We start from the raw sequence: 22,715 nt of genomic DNA on the forward strand, positions 1-22,715 counted from the left end.
TGAAACCCGTGGAATGGGTACCATGCAATATGACTTTAAAGGGTCTTCATTTGCTCACCGAACAACTGCAATCCTATCACTGCTACGTTTATGCCCCTGTACACATGCTTGATTCTCTTTCGGAGACATAGCAATCCATAGGTTTTAAGATACTTACTAGTCAGGTACAATCTTAGGCGTTTAATATGGGGTGTTGAGTCCATTTCGTTGAGCAAGGAGTAGCTCTTGTCTATTCCATATTTGGCTTAAGGAACTTTATCTGTGCTCATTTCAATCTCTGGTTTTATGCAGCACCCCAACTCACCTTTCCCCTTAAGCAAGCATAAGTTGGTTTTCTAAATTTGAGACCCTGTTCTGTTCTGTAATTCAGTTCCTGTGTAGCCAAGTTTCCATTCCGTGTATTACTGATATCTTATGATGTTTCTTTTTCTGTGTGACTTATTTCAGTTAGAATCATCATACCTGAATCCACTCATTGTGCTGCTAAGGGCCTGATGACACAGATTTCATTGCTGAGTGATATTGCTTTGTAAGTAAATACCACAACTTCTTTATCCATTTTTCACTTTCTGCGATGTTGAACTTGTACTGTAAACGAGGTTCTTGTAAACAGAGGCGTCCCAAACTTTGGGGTGGCTGTGTCTTTTTGATTTTAATTTCCCTAAGCTATAGGACCATAAGTGGAAGTGCCCTAGGTTCTGTTGCTTTGTTTTTTAGATGTTTCAGGAAACACCATACACTTCTCCCGAGTGGTTGTTGGCAATTTACATCCCGCCCATCAGCATGACAAGGCTCCCAGTTCTCCATGGCCTGTCCTGCCTTTCTGGATTTTACACTTTTTTCAGATGGCCCTTTTGACCGGGGGGAAGTGAGACTTCATTGTAGTGCAGATTTCCTTTGCAAGCTTGCTTGGTTGGCCAAGAAGGGCGTATGCGTTTTTTCCTGAATATATTCAGGAAAAAACGCATACGCCCTTTTTGGCCAAGTGCATCATTGTGGACGTTCTGCCTCTTTTCCTATGCTTTCAATGCAATTCCAGTCTACCTCCTGAAATCGGTTTCCTGCAATTCTGCCCCGCTTTCAAGTCCTCTTGGCAGCCTTACTTCAGTGTATTTTTGGACGATAGCTGTCATTTATAACTCTGCAGGTTTGTGAATTACAGTGCCCCTGAGCTCCTTTCTTCAACTCGCTTTCTTTTGAGCTGGCCGCAACACCGCAGGATGGCTTCAGGCCCTAATCTGGTTCCGGTACGGCACGCTGAGCCTTTGGTTAATTCCTCTTCCTGGTGGGAAATGAGAGTTAAATTTGCCCGTCCAGACACCTCCAGCTAGCCTCTCATTGGTTCTCGCTATTCCTGTTCATCTTCCGCAGAAATTGCAAACTGGGCCAAACAGGAGTTTAAAGGCGCTGACTCTCCAACTGGGGAGAGTGTTAGTAAAGCATCTGGAATGTTGCACCCGAGTACCAGGGGAGGAAAACTGAGACATATTTGAACACGTCTCCCGATCACATGGTTGATCATACTCTGGGTTCCACATGCATGTTTTAGCTGAAGGAAGAATACCTAAAACCTGGGTAGTTGAAACCCGTGGAATGGGTACCATGCAATATGACTTCAAAGGGTCTTCATTTGCTCACCGAACCTCTCCAATCCTATCACTGCTGCGTTTATGCCCCTGTACACAGGCTTGATTCTCTTTTGGAAACATAGCAATCCATAGGTTTTAAGATACTTACTAGTCAGGTACATTCTTAGGCGTTTAATATGCGGTGTTGAGTCCATTTCGTTGAGCAAGGAGTAGCTCTTGTCTATTCCATATTTGGCTTAAGGAACTTTATCTGTGCTCATTTCGATCTCTGGTTTTATGCAGCACCCCAACTCACCTTTACCCTTAAGCAAGCATAAGTTGGTTTTCTAAATTTGAGACCCTGTTCTGTTCTGTAATTCAGTTCCTGTGTAGCCAAGTTTCCATTCCGTGTATTAGTGATATCTTATGATGTTTCTTTTTCTGTGTGACTTATTTCAGTTAGAATCATCGTACCTGAATCCACTCATTATGCTGCTACGGGCCTGATGACATAGATTTCATTGCTGAGTGATACTGCATTGTACGTAAGTACCACAAGTTCTTTATCCATTTTTCACTTTCTGTGATATTGAACTTGTACGGTAAACGAGGTTCTTGTAAACAGAGGCGTCCCAAACATTGGGGTGGCTGTGTCTTTTTGATTTTAATTTCCCTAAGCTATAGGACCGTAAGTGGAAGTGCCCTAGGCTCTGTTGCTTTGTTTTTTAGGTGTTTCAGGAAACACCATACACTTCTCCCGAGTGTCTGTTGGCAATTTACATCCCGCCCATCAGCATAACAAGGCTCCCAGTTCTCCATGGCCTGTCCTGCCTTTCTGGATTTTACACTTTTTTCAGATGGCCCTTTTGACCGGGGGAAATTAGACTTCATTGCAGTGCAGATTTCCTTTGCAAGTTTGCTTGGTTGGCCAAAAAGGGCGTATGCGTTTTTTCCTGAATATATCCAGGAAAAAACGCATACGCCCTTTTTGGCCAAGTGCATCATTGTGGACGTTCTGCCTCTTTTCCTATGCTTTCAATGCAATTCCAGTCTACCTAATGAAATCGGTTTCCTGCAATTCTGCCCCGCTTTCAAGTCCTCTTGGCAGCCTTACTTCAGTCTATTTTTGGACGATAGCTGTCATTTATAACTCTGCAGGTTTGTGAATTACAGTGCCCCTTAGCTCCTTTCTTCAACTCGCTTTCTTGTGACCTGGCCGCAACACCGCAGGATGGCTTCAGGCCCTAATCTGGTTCCGGCACGGCACGCTGAGCCTTTGGTTAATTCCTCTTCCTGGTGGGAAATGAGAGTTAAATTTGCCCGTTCAGACACCTCCAGCTAGTCTCTCATTGGTTCTCGCTATTCCTGTTCATCTTCCGCAGAAATTGCAAACTGGGCCAAACAGGAGGTTAAAGGGACTGACTCTCCAAGTCGGGAGAGTGTTAGTAAAGCGTCTGGAATGTTGCACCCGAGTACCAGGGTACGAAAACTGAGAAATATTTGAACACGTCTCCCGATCACATGGTTGATCATACTCTAGGTTCCACATGCATGTTTTAGTTGAAGGAAGAATACCTTAAACCTGGGTAGGTGAAACCCGTGGAATGGGTACCATGCAATATGACTTCAAAGGGTCTTCATTTGCTCACCGAACCTCTCCAATCCTATCACTGCTGCGTTTATGCCCCTGTACACATGCTTGATTCTCTTTCAGAGACATAGCAATCCATAGGTTTTAAGATACTTACTAGTCAGGTACATTCTTAGGCGTTTAATATGCGGTGTTGAGTCCATTTCGTTGAGCAAGGAGTAGCTCTTGTCTATTCCATATTTGGCTTAAGGAACTTTATCTGTGCTCATTTCAATCTCTGGTTTTATGCAGCACCCCAACTCACCTTTACCCTTAAGCAAGCATAAGTTGGTTTTCTAAATTTGAGACCCTGTTCTGTTCTGTAATTCAGTTCCTGTGTAGCCAAGTTTCCATTCCGTGTATTACTGATATCTTATGATGTTTCTTTTTCTGTGTGACTTATTTCAGTTAGAATCATCATACCTGAATCCACACATTGTGCTGCTAAGGGCCTGATGACATAGATTTCATTGCTGAGTGACATTGCTTTGTAAGTGATTACCACAACTTCTTTATCCATTTTTCACTTTCTGCGATGTTGAACTTGTACTGTAAACGAGTATCTTGTAAACAGAGCCGTTCCAAACTTTGGGGTGGCTGTGTCTTTTTGATTTTAATTTCCCTAAGCTATAGGACCATAAGTGGAAGTGCCCTAGGCTCTGTTGCTTTGTTTTTTAGATGTTTCAGGAAACACCATACACTTCTCCCAAGTGTCTGTTGGCAATTTACATCCCGCCCATCAGCATAACAAGGCTCCCAGTTCTCCATGGCCTGTCCTGCCTTTCTGGATTTTACACTTTTTTCAGATGGCCCTTTTGACCGGGGGGAAGTGAGACTTCATTGTAGTGCAGATTTCCTTTGCAAGCTTGCTTGGTTGGCCAAGAAGGGCGTATGCGTTTTTTCCTGAATATATTCAGGAAAAAACGCATACGCCCTTTTTGGCCAAGTGCATCATTGTGGACGTTCTGCCTCTTTTCCTATGCTTTCAATGCAATTCCAGTCTACCTCCTGAAATCGGTTTCCTGCAATTCTGCCCCGCTTTCAAGTCCTCTTGGCAGCCTTACTTCAGTCTATTTTTGGACGATAGCTGTCATTTATAACTCTGCAGGTTTGTGAATTACAGTGCCCCTGAGCTCCTTTCTTCAACTCGCTTTCTTTTGAGCTGGCCGCAACACCGCAAGATGGCTTCAGGCCCTAATCTGGTTCCGGTACGGCACGCTGAGCCTTTGGTTAATTCCTCTTCCTGGTGGGAAATGAGAGTTAAATTTGCCCGTCCAGACACCTCCAGCTAGCCTCTCATTGGTTCTCGCTATTCCTGTTCATCTTCCGCAGAAATTGCAAACTGGGCCAAACAGGAGGTTAAAGGGACTGACTCTCCAAGTCGGGAGAGTGTTAGTAAAGCGTCTGGAATGTTGCACCCGAGTACCAGGGTACGAAAACTGAGAAATATTTGAACACGTCTCCCGATCACATGGTTGATCATACTCTAGGTTCCACATGCATGTTTTAGTTGAAGGAAGAATACCTTAAACCTGGGTAGGTGAAACCCGTGGAATGGGTACCATGCAATATGACTTCAAAGGGTCTTCATTTGCTCACCGAGCCTCTCCAATCCTATCACTGCTGCGTTTATGCCCCTGTACACATGCTTGATTCTCTTTCGGAGACATAGCAATCCATAGGTTTTAAGATACTTACTAGTCAGGTACATTCTTAGGCGTTTAATATGCGGTGTTGAGTCCATTTCGTTGAGCAAGGAGTAGCTCTTGTCTATTCCATATTTGGCTTAAGGAACTTTATCTGTGCTCATTTCAATCTCTGGTTTTATGCAGCACCCCAACTCACCTTTACCCTTAAGCAAGCATAAGTTGGTTTTCTAAATTTGAGACCCTGTTCTGTTCTGTAATTCAGTTCCTGTGTAGCCAAGTTTCCATTCCGTGTATTACTGATATCTTATGATGTTTCTTTTTCTGTGTGACTTATTTCAGTTAGAATCATCATACCTGAATCCACTCATTGTGCTGCTAAGGGCCTGATGACATAGATTTCATTGCTGAGTGATATTGTTTTGTAAGTGATTACCACAACTTCTTTATCCATTTTTCACTTTCTGCGATGTTGAACTTGTACTGTAAACGAGGTTCTTGTAAACAGAGCCGTTCCAAACTTTGGGGTGGCTGTGTCTTTTAGATTTTAATTTCCCTAAGCTATAGGACCATAAGTGGAAGTGCCCTAGGCTCTGTTGCTTTGTTTTTTAGATGTTTCAGGAAACACCATACACTTCTCCCGAGTGGTTGTTGGCAATTTACATCCCGCCCATCAGCATAACAAGGCTCCCAGTTCTCCATGGCCTGTCCTGCCTTTCTGGATTTTACACTTTTTTCAGATGGCCCTTTTGACCGGGGGGAAGTGAGACTTCATTGTAGTGCAGATTTCCTTTGCAAGCTTGCTTGGTTGGCCAAAAAGGGCATATGCGTTTTTTCCTGAATATATTCAGGAAAAAACGCATATGCCCTTTTTGGCCAAGTGCATCATTGTGGACGTTCTGCCTCTTTTCCTATGCTTTCAATGCAATTCCAGTCTACCTCCTGAAATCGGTTTCCTGCAATTCTGCCCCGCTTTCAAGTCCTCTTGGCAGCCTTACTTCAGTCTATTTTTGGATGATAGCTGTCATTTATAACTCTGCAGGTTTGTGAATTACAGTGCCCCTGAGCTCCTTTCTTCAACTCGCTTTCTTGTGAGCTGGCCGCAACACCACAGGATGGCTTCAGGCCCTAATCTGGTTCCGGCCCGGCATGCTCAGCCTTTGGTTAATTCCTCTTCCTGGTGGGAAATGAGAGTTAAATTTGCCCGTCCAGACACCTCCAGCTAGCCTCTCATTGGTTCTCGCTATTCCTGTTCATCTTCCGCAGAAATTGCAAACTGGGTCAAACAGGAGGTTAAAGGGACTGACTCTCCAAGTCGGGAGAGTGTTAGTAAAGCATCTGGAATGTTGCACCCGAGTACCAGGGTAGGAAAACTGAGACATATTTGAACACGTCTCCCGTTCACATGGTTGATCATACTCTGGGTTCCACATGCATGTTTTAGCTGAAGGAAGAATACCTTAAACCTGGAGAGTTGAGACCCGTGGAATGGGTACCGTGCAATATGACTTCAAAGGGTCTTCATTTGCTCACCGAACCTCTCCAATCCTATCACTGCTGCGTTTATGCCCCTGTACACATGCTTGATACTCTTTCTGAGACGTAGCAATCTATAGGTTTTAAGATACTTACTAGTCAGGTACATTCTTAGGCGTTTAATATGCGGTGTTGAGTCCATTTCGTTGAGCAAGGAGTAGCTCTTGTCTATTCCATATTTGGCTTAAGGAACTTTATCTGTGTTCATTTCAATCTCTGGTTTTATGCAGCACCCCAACTCACCTTTCCCCTTAAGCAAGCATAAGTTGGTTTTCTAAATTTGAGACCCTGTTCTGTTCTGTAATTCAGTTCCTGTGTAGCCAAGTTTCCATTCCGTGTATTAGTGATATCTTATGATGTTTCTTTTTCTGTGTGACTTATTTCAGTTAGAATCATCGTACCTGAATCCACTCATTATGCTGCTACGGGCCTGATGACATAGATTTCATTGCTGAGTGATACTGCATTGTACGTAAGTACCACAAGTTCTTTATCCATTTTTCACTTTCTGTGATATTGAACTTGTACGGTAAACGAGGTTCTTGTAAACAGAGGCGTCCCAAACTTTGGGGTGGCTGTGTCTTTTAGATTTTAATTTCCCTAAGCTATAGGACCATAAGTGGATGTGCCCTAGGCTCTGTTGCTTTGTTTTTTAGATGTTTCAGGAAACACCATACACTTCTCCCGAGTGGTTGTTGGCAATTTACATCCCGCCCATCAGCATAACAAGGCTCCCAGTTCTCCATGGCCTGTCCTGCCTTTCTGGATTTTACACTTTTTTCAGATGGCCCTTTTGACCGGGGGGAAGTGAGACTTCATTGTAGTGCAGATTTCCTTTGCAAGCTTGCTTGGTTGGCCAAAAAGGGCATATGCGTTTTTTCCTGAATATATTCAGGAAAAAACGCATACGCCCTTTTTGGCCAAGTGCATCATTGTGGACGTTCTGCCTCTTTTCCTATGCTTTCAATGCAATTCCAGTCTACCTCCTGAAATCGGTTTCCTGCAATTCTGCCCCGCTTTCAAGTCCTCTTGGCAGTCTTACTTCAGTCTATTTTTGGACGATAGCTGTCATTTATAACTCTGCAGGTTTGTGAATTACAGTGCCCCTGAGCTCCTTTCTTCAACTCGCTTTCTTGTGACCTGGCCGCAACACCGCAGGATGGCTTCAGGCCCTAATCTGGTTCTGGCACGGCACACTGAGCCTTTGATTAATTCCTCTTCCTGGTGGGAAATGAGAGTTAAATTTGCCCGTTCAGACACCTCCAGCTAGTCTCTCATTGGTTCTCGTTATTCCTGTTCATCTTCCGCAGAAATTGCAAACTGGGCCAAACAGGAGGTTAAAGGGACTGACTCTCCAAGTCGGGAGAGTGTTAGTAAAGCGTCTGGAATGTTGAACCCGAGTACCAGGGTACGAAAACTGAGAAATATTTGAACACGTCTCCCGATCACATGGTTGATCATACTCTAGGTTCCACATGCATGTTTTAGCTGAAGGAAGAATACCTTAAACCTGGGTAGGTGAAACCCGTGGAATGGGTACCATGCAATATGACTTCAAAGGGTCTTCATTTCCTCACCGAACCTCTCCAATCCTATCACTGCTGCGTTTATGCCCCTGTACACATGCTTGATTCTCTTTCGGAGACATAGCAATCTATAGGTTTTAAGATACTTACTAGTCAGGTACATTCTTAGGCGTTTAATATGGGGTGTTGAGTCCATTTCGTTGAGCAAGGAGTAGCTCTTGTCTATTCCATATTTGGCTTAAGGAACTTTATCTGTGCTCATTTCAATCTCTGGTTTTATGCAGCACCCCAACTCACCTTTACCCTTAAGCAAGCATAAGTTGGTTTTCTAAATTTGAGACCCTGTTCTGTTCTGTAATTCAGTTCCTGTGTAGCCAAGTTTCCAATCCGTGTATTACTGATATCTTATGATGTTTCTTTTTCTGTGTGACTTATTTCACTTAGAATCATCGTGCCTCAATCCACTCATTATGCTGGTACGGGCCTGGTGACATAGATTTCATTGCTGAGTGGTATTCTATTGTACAGAAGTACCGCAACTTCTTTATCCATTATTTGCTCTCTGGGATATTTAACTTGTGCCGGAGAAGAGATTCCTGTAAAAAGAGCCGTCCCAAATTTTGGGGTTGCTGTGTCTTTTTGATATTAATTTCCCTAAGCTATAGGACCATAAGTGGAAGTGCCCTAGGCTCTGTTGCTTTGTTTTTTAGATGTTTCAGGAAACACCATACACTTCACCCGAGTGTCTGTTGGCAATTTACCTCCCGCCCATCAGCATAACAAGGCTCCCAGTTCTCAATGGCCTGTTACCTTTCTGGATTTTACACTTTTTTCAGATGGCCCTTTGACCGGGGGGAAGTGAGACTTCATTGTAGTGCAGATTTCCTTTGCAAGCTTGCTTGGTTGGCCAAAAAGGGCGTATGCGTTTTTTCCTGAATATATTCAGGAAAAAACGCATACGCGCTTTTTGGCCAAGTGCATCATTGTGGACGTTCTGCCTCTTTTCCTATGCTTTCAATGCAATTCCAGTCTACCTCCTGAAATCGGTTTCCTGCAATTCTGCCCCGCTTTCAAGTCCTCTTGGCAGCCTTACTTCAGTCTATTTTCGGACGATAGCTGTCATTTATAACTCTGCAGGTTTGTGAATTACAGTGCCCCTGAGCTCCTTTCTTCAACTCGCTCTCTTTTGAGCTGGCCGCAACACCGCAGGATGGCTTCAGGCCCTAATCTGGTTCCGGTACGGCACACTGAGCCTTTGGTTATTTCCTCTTCCTGGTGGGAAATGAGAGTTAAATTTGCCCGTCCAGACACCTCCAGCTAGCCTCTCATTGGTTCTCGCTATTCCTGTTCATCTTCCACAGAAATTGCAAACTGTGCCAAACAGGAGGTTAAAGGCGCTGACTCTCCAATTGGGGAGAGTGTTAGTAAAGAGTCTGGAATGTTGCACGCGAGTACCAGGGGAGGAAAACTGAGACATATTTGAACACGTCTCCCGTTCACATGGTTGATCATACTTGGGTTCCACATGCATGTTTTAGCTGAAGGAAGAATACCTTAAACCTGGAGAGTTAAGACCCGTGGAATGGGTACCGTGCAATATGACTTCAAAGGGTCTTCATTTGCTCGCCGAATCTCTCCAATCCTATCACTGCTGCGTTAATGACCCTTGTACACACGCTTGATTCTCTTTTGGAGACATAGCAATCTATAGGTTTTAAGATACTTACTAGTCTGGTATATTCTTAGGCGTTTAATATGGGGTGTGGAGTCCATTTCGTTGAGCTAGGAGTAGCTCTTGTCTATTCCATATTTGGCTTAAGGAACTTTATCTGTGCTCATTTCAGTCTCTCGTTTTATGCAGCACCCCAACTCACCTTTCCACTTAAGCAAGCATAAGTTGGTTTTCTAAATTTGAGACCCTGTTCTGTTTTGTAATTCAGTTCCTCTGTAGCCAAGTTTAAATTCCATGTATTAGTGATATTTTTTGATGTTTCTTTTTCTGTGTGACTTATTTCAGTTAGAATCACCATACCCGAATACACTCATTATGCTGCTACGGGCCTGGTGACATAGATTTCATTGCTGAGTGATATTGCTTTGTACATGAGTACCACAACTTCTTTATCCATTTTTCACTTTCTGTGATATTGAACTTGTACGGTAAACGAGGTTCTTGTAAACAGAGGCGTCCCAAACTTTGGGGTGGCTGTGTCTTTTTGATTTTAATTTCCCTAAGCTATAGGACCATAAGTGGAAGTGCACTAGGCTCTGTTGCTTTGTTTTTTAGATGTTTCAGGAAACACCATACACTTCTCCGGAGTGGCTGTTGGCAATTTACATCCCGCCCATCAGCATAACAAGGCTCCCAGTTCTCCATGTCCTGTCCTGCCTTTCTGGATTTTACACTTTTTTCAGATGGCCCTTTTGACCGGGGGGAAGTGAGACTTCATTGTAGTGCAGATTTCCTTTGCAAGCTTGCTTGGTTGGCCAAAAAGGGCGTATGCGTTTTTTCCTGAATATATTCAGGAAAAAACGCATACGCCCTTTTTGGCCAAGTGCATCACTGTGGACGTTCTGCCTCTTTTCCTATGCTTTCAATGCAATTCCAGTCTACCTCCTGAAATCGGTTTCCTGCAATTCTGCCCCGTTTTCAAGTCCTCTTGGCAGCCTTACTTCAGTCTATTTTTGGACGATAGCTGTCATTTATAACTCTTCGGTTTGTGAATTACAGTGCCCCTGAGCTCCTTTCTTCAACTCGCTTTCTTGTGAGCTGGCCGCAACACCGCAGGATGTCTTCAGGCCCTAATGTCGTTCCGGCATGGCACGCTGAGCCTTTGGTTAATTCCTCTTCCTGGTGGGAAATGAGAGTTAAATTTGCCCATCCAGACACCTCCAGCTAGTCTTTCAATGGTTCTCGCTATTCCTGTTCATCTTCCACAGAAATTGCAAACTGGGCCAAACAGGAGGTTAAAGGTGCTGACTCTCCAAGTGGGGAGAGTGTTAGTAAAGCGTCTGGAATGTTGCACCCGAGTACCAGCCTACGAAAACTGAGACATATTTGAACACGTCTCCCGATCACATGGTTGATCATACTCTAGGTTCCACATGCATGTTTTAGCTGAAGGAAGAATACCTTAAACCTGGGTAGTTGAAACCCGTGGAATGGGTACCATGCAATATGACTTCAAAGGGTCTTCATTTGCTCACGAACCTCTCCAATCCTATCACTGCTGCATTTATGCCGCTGTACACATGCTTGATTCTCTTTCGGAGACATAGCAATCCATAGGTTTTAAGATACTTACTAGTCAGGTACATTCTTAGGCGTTTAATATGGGGTGTTGAGTCCATTTCGTTGAGCAAGGAGTAGCTCTTGTCTATTCCATATTTGGCTTAAGGAACTTTATCTGTGCTCATTTCAATCTCTGGTTTTATGCAGCACCCCAACTCACCTTTACCCTTAAGCAAGCATAAGTTGGTTTTCTAAATTTGAGAACCTGTTCTGTTCTGTAATTCAGTTCCTGTGTAGCCAAGTTTCCATTCCGTGTATTACTGATATCTTATGATGTTTCTTTTTCTGTGTGACTTATTTCAGTTAGAATCATCATACCTGAATCCACTCATTGTGCTGCTAAGGGCCTGATGACACAGATTTCATTGCTGAGTGATATTGCTTTGTAAGTAAATACCACAATTTCTTTATCAAATTTTTCACTTTCTGCGATGTTGAACTTGTACTGTAAAGAGGTTCTTGTAAACAGAGCCGTTCCAAACTTTGGGGTGGCTGTGTCTTTTTGATTTTAATTTCCCTAAGCTATAGGACCATAAGTGGAAGTGCCCTAGGTTCTGTTGCTTTGTTTTTTAGATGTTTTAGGAAACACCATACACTTCTCCCGAGTGTCTGTTGGCAATTTACATCCCGCCCATCAGCATAACAAGGCTGCCAGTTCTCCATGGCCTGTCCTGCCTTTCTGGATTTTACACTTTTTTCAGATGGCCCTTTTGACCGGGGGGAAGTGAGACTTCATTGTAGTGCAGATTTCCTTTGCAAGCTTGCTTGGTTGGCCAAAAAGGGCGTATGCGTTTTTTCCTGAATATATTCAGGAAAAAACGCATACGCCCTTTTTGGCCAAGTGCATCATTGTGGACGTTCTGCCTCTTTTCCTATGCTTTCAATGCAATTCCTGTCTACCTCCTGAAATCGGTTTCCTGCAATTCTGCTCCGCTTTCAAGTCCTCTTGGCTGCCTTACTTCAGTATATTTTTGGACGATAGCTGTCATTTATAACTCTGCAGGTTTGTGAATTACAGTGCCCCTGAGCTCCTTTCTTCAACTTGCTTTATTTTGAGCTGGCCGCAACACCGCAGGATGGCTTCAGGCCCTAATCTGGTTCCGGTACGGCACTCTGAGCCTTTGGTTATTTCCTCTTCCTGGTGGGAAATGAGAGTTAAATTTGCCCGTCCAGACACCTCCAGCTAGCCTCTCATTGGTTCTCGCTATTCCTGTTCATCTTCCGCAGAAATTGCAAACTGGGCCAAACAGGAGGTTAAAGGCGCTGACTTTCCAAGTGGGCAGAGTGTTAGTAAAGCGTCTGGAATGTTGCACCGGAGTACCAGGGGAGGAAAACTGAGACATATTTGATCACGTCTCCCATTCACATGGTTGATCATACTTGGGTTCCACATGCATGTTTTAGCTGAAGGAAGAATACCTAAAACCTGGGTAGTTGAAACCCGTGGAATGGGTACCATGCAATATGACTTCAAAGGGTCTTCATTTGCTCACCGCACCTCTCCAATCCTATCACTGCTGCGTTTATGCCCCTGTACACATGCTTGATTCTCTTTCGGAGACATAGCAATCCATAGGTTTTAAGATACTTACTAGTCAGGTACATTCTTAGGCGTTTAATATGGGGTGTTGAGTCCATTTCGTTGAGCAAGGAGTAGCTCTTGTCTATTCCATATTTGGCTTAAGGAACTTTATCTGTGCTCATTTCAATCTCTGGTTTTATGCAGCACCCCAACTCACCTTTCCCCTTAAGCAAGCATAAATTGGTTTTCTAAATTTGAGACCCTGTTCTGTTCTGTAATTCAGTTCCTGTGTAGCCAAGTTTACATTCCGTGTATTACTGATATCTTATGATGTTTCTGTTTCTGTGTGACTTATTTCAGTTAGAATCATCATACCTGAATCCACTCATTGTGCTGCTAAGGGCCTGATGACACAGATTTCATTGCTGAGTGATATTGCTTTGTAAGTAAATACCACAACTTCTTTATCCATTTTTCAATTTCTGCGATGTTGAACTTGTACTGTAAACGAGGTTCTTGTAAACAGAGGCATCCCAAACATTGGGGTGGCTGTGTCTTTTTGATTTTAATTTCCCTAAGCTATAAGACCATAAGTGGCAGTGCCCTAGGCTCTGTTGCTTTGTTTTTTAGATGTTTCAGGAAACACCATACATTTCTCCAGAGTGGTTGTTGGCAATTTACATCCCGCCCATCAGCATAACAAGGCTCCCAGTTCTCCATGACTTGTCCTGCCTTTCTGGATTTTACACTTTTTTCAGATGGCCCTTTTGACCGGGGGGAAGTGAGACTTCATTGTAGTGCAGATTTCCTTTGCAAGCTTGCTTGGTTGGCCAAAAAGGGCGTATGCGTTTTTTCCTGAATATATTCAGGAAAAATGCATACGCCCTTTTTGGCCAAGTGCATCATTGTGGACGTTCTGCCTCTTTTCCTATGCTTTCAATGCAATTCCAGTCTACCTCCTGAAATCGGTTTCCTGCAATTCTGCCCCGCTTTCAAGTCCTCTTGGCAGCCTTACTTCAGTCTATTTTTGGACGATAGCTGTCATTTATAACTCTGCAGGTTTGTGAATTACAGTGCCCCTGAGCTCCTTCCTTCAACTCGCTTTCTTGTGACCTGGCCGCAACACCGCAGGATGGCTTCAGGCCCTAATCTGGTTCCGGCACGGCACGCTGAGCCTTTGGTTATTTCCTCTTCCTGGTGGGAAATGAGAGTTAAATTTGCCCATCCAGACACCTCCAGCTAGTCTCTCATTGGTTCTCGCTATTCCTGTTCATCTTCCACAGAAATTGCAAACTGGGCCAAACAGGAGGGTAAAGGCGCTGACTCTCCAAGTGGGGAGAGTGTTAGTAAAGCGTCTGGAATGTTGCACTCGAGTACCAGGAGAGGAAAACTGAGACATATTTGAACACGTCTCCCGTTCACATGGTTGATCATACTTGGGTTCCACATGCATCTTTTAGCTGAAGGAAGAATACCTTAAACCTGGGTATTTGAAACCCGTGGAATGGGTACCATGAAATATGACTTCAAAGGGTCTTCATTTGCTCACCGAACCTCTCCAATCCTATCACTGCTGCGTTTATGCCCCTGTACACATGCTTGATTCTCTTTCGGAGACATAGCAATCCATAGGTTTTAAGATACTTACTAGTCAGGTACATTCTTAGGCGTTTAATATGCGGTGTTGAGTCCATTTCGTTGAGCAAGGAGTAGCTCTTGTCTATTCCATATTTGGCTTAAGGAACTTTATCTGTGCTCATTTCAATCTCTGGTTTTATGCAGCACCCAACTCACCTTTCCCCTTAAGCAAGCATAAATTGGTTTTCTAAATTTGAGACCCTGTTCTGTTCTGTAATTCAGTTCCTGTGTAGCCAAGTTTACATTCCGTGTATTACTGATATCTTATGATGTTTCTTTTTCTGTGTGACTTATTTCAGTTAGAATCATCATACCTGAATCCACTCATTGTGCTGCTAAGGGCCTGATGACACAGATTTCATTGCTGAGTGATATTGCTTTGTAAGTAAATACCACAACTTTTTTATCCATTTTTCACTTTCTGCGATGTTGAACTTGTACTGTAAACGAGGTTCTTGTAAACAGAGCCGTTCCAAACTTTGGGGTGGCTGTGTCTTTTTGATTTTAAATTCCCTAAGCTATAGGACCATAAGTGGAAGTGCCCTAGGCTCTGTTGCTTTGTTTTTTAGATGTTTCAGGAAACACCATACACTTCTCCTGAGTGTTTGTTGGCAATTTACATCCCGCCCATCAGCATAACAAGGCTCCCAGTTCTCCATGGCCTGTCCTGCCTTTCTGGATTTTACCCTTTTTTCAGATGACCCTTTTGACCGGGGGGAAGTGAGACTTCATTGTAGTGCAGATTTCCTTTGCAAGCTTGCTTGGTTGGCCAAAAAGGGCGTATGCGTTTTTTCCTGAATATATTCAGGAAAAAACGCATACGCCCTTTTTGGCCAAGTGCATCATTGTGGACGTTCTGCCTCTTTTCCTATGCTTTCGATGCAATTCCAGTCTACCTCCTGAAATCGGTTTCCTGCAATTCTGCCCCGCTTTCAAGTCCTCTTGGCAGCCTTACTTCAGTCTATTTTTGGACGATAGCTGTCATTTATAACTCTGCAGGTTTGTGAATTACAGTGCCCCTGAGCTCCTTTCTTCAACTCGCTTTCTTGTGACCTGGCCGCAACACCGCAGGATGGCTTCAGGCCCTAATCTGGTTCCGGTACGGCACGCTGAGCCTTTGGTTATTTCCTCTTCCTGGTGGGAAATGAGAGTTAAATTTGCCCGTCCAGACACCTCCAGTTAGCCTCTCATTGGTTCTCGCTATTCCTGTTCATCTTCCGCAGAAATTGCAAACTGGACCAAACAGGAGGTTAAAGGGACTGACTCTCCAAGTCGGGAGAGTGTTAGTAAAGCGTCTGGAATGTTGCACCGGAGTACCAGGGTACGAAAACTGAGACATATTTGAACACGTCTCCCGATCACATGGTTGATCATACTCTAGGTTCCACATGCATGTTTTAGCTGAAGGAAGAATACCTTAACCCTGGGTATTTGAAACCCGTGGAATGGGTACCATGCAATATGACTTCAAAGGGTCTTCATTTGCTCACCGAACCTCTCCAATCCTATCACTGCTGCGTTTATGTCCCTGTACACACGCTTGATTCTCTTTTGGAGACATAGCAATCCATAGGTTTTAAGATACTTACTAGTCAGGTACATTCTTAGGCGTTTAATATGCGGTGTTGAGTCCATTTCGTTGAGCAAGGAGTAGCTCTTGTCTATTCCATATTTGGCTTCAGGAACTTTATCTGTGCTCATTTCAATCTCTGGTTTTATGCAGCACCCCAACTCACCTTTCCCCTTAAGCAAGCATAAGTTGGTTTTCTAAATTTGAGACCCTGTTCTGTTCTGTAATTCAGTTCCTGTGTAGCCAAGTTTACATTCCGTGTATTACTGATATCTTATGATGTTTCTTTTTCTGTGTGACTTATTTCAGTTAGAATCATCATACCTGAATCCACTCATTGTGCTGCTAAGGGCCTGATGACACAGATTTCATTGCTGAGTGATATTGCTTTGTAAGTAAATACCACAACTTCTTTATCCATTTTTCACTTTCTGCGATGTTGAACTTGTACTGTAAACGAGGTTCTTGTAAACAGAGCCGTTCCAAACTTTGGGGTGGCTGTGTCTTTTTGATTTTAATTTCCCTAAGCTATAGGACCATAAGTGGAAGTGCCCTAGGTTCTGTTGCTTTGTTTTTTAGATATTTCAGGAAACACCATACACTTCTCCCGAGTGGTTGCTGGAAATTTACATCCCGCCCATCAGCATAACAAGGCTCCCAGTTCTCCATGGCCTGTCCTGCCTTTCTGGATTTTACACTTTTTTCAGATGGCCCTTTTGACCGGGGGGAAGTGAGACTTCATTGTAGTGCAGATTTCCTTTGCAAGCTTGCTTGGTTGGCCAAAAAGGGCGTATGCGTTTTTTCCTGAATATATTCAGGAAAAAACGCATACGCCCTTTTTGGCCAAGTGCATCATTGTGGACGTTAGGCCTCTTTTCCTATGCTTTCAATGCAATTCCAGTCTACCTCCTGAAATCGGTTTCCTGCAATTCTGCCCCGCTTTCAAGTCCTCTTGTCAGCCTTACTTCAGTATATTTTTGGACGATAGCTGTCATTTATAACTCTGCAGGTTTGTGAATTACAGTGCCCCTGAGCTCCTTTCTTCAACTCGCTTTCTTGTGAGCTGGCCGCAACACCGCAGGATGGCTTCAGGCCCTAATCTGGTTCCGGCACGGCACGCTGAGCCTTTGGTTAATTCCTCTTCCTGGTGGGAAATGAGAGTTAAATTTACCCGTCCAGACACCTCCAGCTAGTCTCTCATTGGTTCTCGCTATTCCTGTTCATCTTCCGCAGAAATTGCAAACTGGGCCAAACAGGAGGTTAAAGGGACTGACTCTCCAAGTCGGGAGAGTGTTAGTAAAGCGTCTGGAATGTTGCACCCGAGTACTAGGGTACGAAAACTGAGACATATTTGAACACGTCTCCCGATCACATGGTTGATCATACTCTAGGTTCCACATGCATGTTTTAGCTGAAGGAAGAATACCTTAAACCTGGGTATTTGAAACCCGTGGAATGGGTACCATGCAATATGACTTCAAAGGGTCTTCATTTGCTCACCGAACCTGTCCAATCCTATCACTGCTGCGTTTATGCCCCTGTACACATGCTTGATTCTCTTTCGGAGACATAGCAATCCATAGGTTTTAAGATACTTACTAGTCAGGTACATTCTTAGGCGTTTAATATGCGGTGTTGAGTCCATTTCGTTGAGCAAGGAGTAGCTCTTGTCTATTCCATATTTGGCTTAAGGAACTTTATCTGTGCTCATTTCAATCTCTGGTTTTATGCAGCACCCCAACTCTCCTTTACCCTTAAGCAAGCATAAGTTGGTTTTCTAAATTTGAGACCCTGTTCTGTTTTGGAATGCAGTTCCTGTGTAGCCAAGTTTACATTCCGTGTATTAGTGATATCTTATGATGTTTCTTTTTCTGTGTGACTTATTTCAGTTAGAATCATCATACCTGAATCCACTCATTGTGCTGCTAAGGGACTGATGACACAGATTTCATTGCTGAGTGATATTGCTTTGTAAGTAAATACCACAACTTCTTTATCCATTTTTCACTTTCTGCGATGTTGAACTTGTACGGTAAACGAGGTTCTTCTAAACGGAGGCGTCCCAAACTTTGGGGTGGCTGTGTCTTTTTGATTTTAATTTCCCTAAGCTATAGGACCATAAGTGGAAGTGCCCTAGGCTCTGATGCTTTGTTTTTTAGATGTTTCAGGAAACACCATACACTTCTCCTGAGTGTCTGTTGGCAATTTACATCCCGCCCATCAGCATAACAAGGCTCCCAGTTCTCAATGGCCTGTCATGCCTTTCTGGAGTTTACACTTTTTTCAGATGGCCCTTTTGACCGGGGAGAAGTGAGACTTCATTGTAGTGCAGATTTCCTTTGCAAGTTTGCTTGGTTGGCCAAAAAGGGCGTATGCGTTTTTTCCTGAATATATTCAGGAAAAAACGCATACGCCCTTTTTGGCCAAGTGCATCATTGTGGACGTTAGGCCTCTTTTCCTATGCTTTCAATGCAATTCCAGTCTACCTCCTGAAATCGGTTTCCTGCAATTCTGCCCCGCTTTCAAGTCCTCTTGTCAGCCTTACTTCAGTCTATTTTTGGACGATAGCTGTCATTTATAACTCTGCAGGTTTGTGAATTACAGTGCCCCTGAGCTCCTTTCTTCAACTCGCTTTCTTGTGACCTGGCTGCAACACCACAGGATGTCTTCAGGCCCTAATCTGGTTCCAGCACGGCACGCTGAGCCTTTGGTTAATTCCTCTTCCTGGTGGGAAATGAGAGTTAAATTTGCCCGTCCAGACACCTCCAGCTAGTCTCTCATTGGTTCTCGCTATTCCTGTTCATCTTCCACAGAAATTGCAAACTGGGCCAAACAGGAGGTTAAAGGGACTGACTCTCCAAGTGGGGAGAGTGTTAGTAAAGCGTCTGGAATTTTGCACCCGAGTACCAGGGTACGAAAACTGAGACATATTTGAACACGTCTCCCGATCACATGGTTGATCATACTCTAGGTTCCACATGCATGTTTTAGCTGAAGGAAGAATACCTTACACCTGGGTAGTTGAAACCCGTGGAATGGGTACCATGCAATATGACTTCAAAGGGTCTTCATTTGCTCACGAACCCCTCCAATCCTATCACTGCTGCATTTATGCCCCTGTACACATGCTTGATTCTCTTTCGGAGACATAGCAATCCATAGGTTTTAAGATACTTACTATTCAGGTACATTCTTAGGCGTTTAATATGCGGTGTTGAGTCCATTTCGTTGAGCAAGGAGTAGCTCTTGTCTATTCCATATTTGGCTTAAGGAACTTTATCTGTGCTCATTTCAATCTCTGGTTTTATGCAGCACCCCAACTCACCTTTCCCCTTAAGCAAGCATAAGTTGGTTTTCTAAATTTGAGTCCCTGTTCTGTTCTGTAATTCAGTTCCTGTGTAGCCATGTTTACATTCCGTGTATTAGTGATATCTTATGATGTTTCTTTTTCTGTGTGACTTATTTCAGTTAGAATCATCATACCTGAATCCACTCATTGTGCTGCTAAGGGCCTGATGACACAGATTTCATTGCTGAGTGATACTGCATTGTACGTAAGTACCACAACTTCTTTATCCATTTTTCACTTTCTGCGATGTTGAACTTGTACTGTAAACGAGGTTCTTGTAAACAGAGCCGTTCCAAACTTTGGGGTGGCTGTGTCTTTTTGATTTTAATTTCCCTAAGCTATAGGACCATAAGTGGAAGTGCCCTAGGCTCTGTTGCTTTGTTTTTTAGATGTTTCAGGAAACACCATACACTTCTCCCGAGTGGTTGTTGGCAATTTACATCCCGCCCATCAGCATAACAAGGCTCCCAGTTCTCCATGGCCTGTCCTGCCTTTCTGGATTTTACACTTTTTTCAGATGGCCCTTTTGACCGGGGGGAAGTGAGACTTCATTGTAGTGCAGATTTCCTTTGCAAGCTTGCTTGGTTGGCCAAAAAGGGCGTATGCGTTTTTTCCTGAATATATTCAGGAAAAAACGCATACGCCCTTTTTGGCCAAGTGCATCATTGTGGACGTTCTGCCTCTTTTCCTATGCTTTCAATGCAATTCCAGTCTACCTCCTGAAATCGGTTTCCTGCAATTCTGCCCCGCTTTCAAGTCCTCTTGGCAGCCTTACTTCAGTCTATTTTTGGACGATAGCTGTCATTTATAACTCTGCAGGTTTGTGAATTACAGTGCCCCTGAGCTCCTTTCTTCAACTCGCTTTCTTGTGAGCTGGCCGCAACACCGCAGGATGGCTTCAGGCCCTAATCTGGTTCCGGCACGGCACGCTGAGCCTTTGGTTAATTCCTCTTCCTGGTGGGAAATGAGAGTTAAATTTGCCCGTCCAGACACCTCCAGCTAGCCTCTCATTGGTTCTCGCTATTCCTGTTCATCTTCCGCAGAAATTGCAAACTGGGCCAAACAGGAGGTTAAAGGGACTGACTCTCCAAGTCGGGAGAGTGTTAGTAAAGCGTCTGGAATGTTGCACCCGAGTACCAGGGGAGGAAAACTGAGACATATTTGAACACGTCTCCCGATCACATGGTTGATCATACTCTAGGTTCCACATGCATGTTTTAGCTGAAGGAAGAATACCTTAAACCTGGGTAGTTGAGACCCGTGTAATGGGTACCATGCAATATGACTTCAAAGGGTCTTCATTTGCTCACCGAACCTCTCCAATCCTATCACTGCTGCGTTTATGCCCCTGTACACACGCTTGATTCTCTTTTGGAGACATAGCAATCCATAGGTTTTAAGATACTTACTTGTCAGGTACATTCTTAGGCGTTTAATATGGGGTTTTGAGTCCATTTCGTTGAGCAAGGAGTAGCTCTTGTCTATTCCATATTTGGCTTAAGGAACTTTATCTGTGCTCATTTCAATCTCTGGTTTTATGCAGCACCCCAACTCACCTTTCCCCTTAAGCAAGCATAAGTTGGTTTTCTAAATTTGAGACCCTGTTCTGTTTTGGAATGCAGTTCCTGTGTAGCCAAGTTTACATTCCGTGTATTAGTGATATCTTATGATGTTTCTTTTTCTGTGTGACTTATTTCAGTTAGAATCATCATACCTGAATCCACTCATTGTGCTGCTAAGGGCCTGATGACACAGATTTCATTGCTGAGTGATATTGCTTTGTAAGTAAATACCACAACTTCTTTATCCATGTTTCACTTTCTGCGATGTTGAACTTGTACTGTAAACGAGGTTCTTGTAAACAGAGCCGTTCCAAACTTTGGGGTGGCTGTGTCTTTTTCATTTTAATTTCCCTAAGCTATAGGACCATAAGTGGAAGTGCCCTAGGTTCTGTTGCTTTGTTTTTTAGATGTTTCAGGAAACACCATACACTTCTCCCGAGTGGTGGTTGGCAAATTACATCCCGCCCATCAGCATAACAAGGCTCCCAGTTCTCCATGGCCTGTCCTGCCTTTCTGGATTTTACACTTTTTTCAGATGGCCCTTTTGACCGGGGGGAAGTGAGACTTCATTGTAGTGCAGATTTCCTTTGCAAACTTGCTTGGTTGGCCAAAAAGGGCGTATGCGTTTTTTCCTGAATATATTCAGGAAAAAACGCATACGCCCTTTTTGGCCAAGTGCATCATTGTGGACGTTCTGCCTCTTTTCCTATGCTTTCAATGCAATTCCAGTCTACCTCCTGAAATCGGTTTCCTGCAATTCTGCCCCGCTTTCAAGTCCTCTTGGCAGCCTTACTTCAGTCTATTTTTGGACGATAGCTGTCATTTATAACTCTGCAGGTTTGTGAATTACAGTGCCCCTGAGCTCCTTTCTTCAACTCGCTTTCTTGTGACCTGGCCGCAACACCGCAGGATGGCTTCAGGCCCTAATCTGGTTCCGGCCCGGCATGCTGAGCCTTTGGTTAATTCCTCTTCCTGGTGGGAAATGAGAGTTAAATTTGCCCGTCCAGACACCTCCAGCTAGCCTCTCATTGGTTCTCGCTATTCCTGTTCATCTTCCGCAGAAATTGCAAACTGGGCCAAACAGGAGGTTAAAGGGACTGACTCTCCAAGTCGGGAGAGTGTTAGTAAAGCGTCTGGAATGTTGCACCCGAGTACCAGGGGAGGAAAACTGAGACATATTTGAACACGTCTCCCGTTCACATGGTTGATCATACTCTGGGTTCCACATGCATGTTTTAGCTGAAGGAAGAATACCTTAAACCTGGAGAGTTGAGACCCGTGTAATGGGTACCATGCAATATGACTTCAAAGGGTCTTCATTTGCTCACCGAACCTCTCCAATCCTATCACTGCTGCGTTTATGCCCCTGTACACACGCTTGATTCTCTTTTGGAGACATAGCAATCCATAGGTTTTAAGATACTTACTAGTCCGGTACATTCTTAGGCGTTTAATATGGGGTTTTGAGTCCATTTCGTTGAGCAAGGAGTAGCTCTTGTCTATTCCATATTTGGCTTAAGGAACTTTATCTGTGCTCATTTCAATCTCTGGTTTTATGCAGCACCCCAACTCACCTTTCCCCTTAAGCAAGCATAAGTTGGTTTTCTAAATTTGAGACCCTGTTCTGTTTTGGAATGCAGTTCCTGTGTAGCCAAGTTTACATTCCGTGTATTAGTGATATCTTATGATGTTTCTTTTTCTGTGTGACTTATTTCAGTTAGAATCATCGTACCTGAATCCACTCATTGTGCTGCTAAGGGCCTGATGACATAGATTTCATTGCTGAGTGATATTGCTTTGTAAGTGAATACCACAACTTCTTTATCCATTTTTCACTTTCTGCGATGTTGAACTTGTACTGTAAACGAGGTTCTTG

The 22,715-nt window shown here is 43.7% G+C and overlaps 1 long non-coding RNA gene across 17 annotated transcripts in view; it reads left to right on the top strand.

Moving 5' to 3' along the window:
• Positions 1-22,715, top strand: part of LOC307181094 — a 500,233-nt gene that overhangs the window by 180,892 nt on the left and 296,626 nt on the right. The window contains exon 1 of one of the 17 annotated variants that reach the window (XR_013825889.1): positions 19,460-19,478. The exons of 15 other annotated variants lie outside the window; for them this stretch is intronic. This is a non-coding gene — a long non-coding RNA (uncharacterized lncRNA). Of the gene's footprint in view, positions 1-19,459; positions 19,483-22,715 lie in introns of those variants that run through there. One more of the 17 variants, XR_013825890.1, reaches the window with a different exon arrangement.

This window comes from Stenella coeruleoalba (assembly GCF_951394435.1).
Source record: "Stenella coeruleoalba genome assembly, contig: scaffold_57, whole genome shotgun sequence".
NCBI classification, from domain to species: Eukaryota; Metazoa; Chordata; class Mammalia; order Artiodactyla; family Delphinidae; genus Stenella; species Stenella coeruleoalba.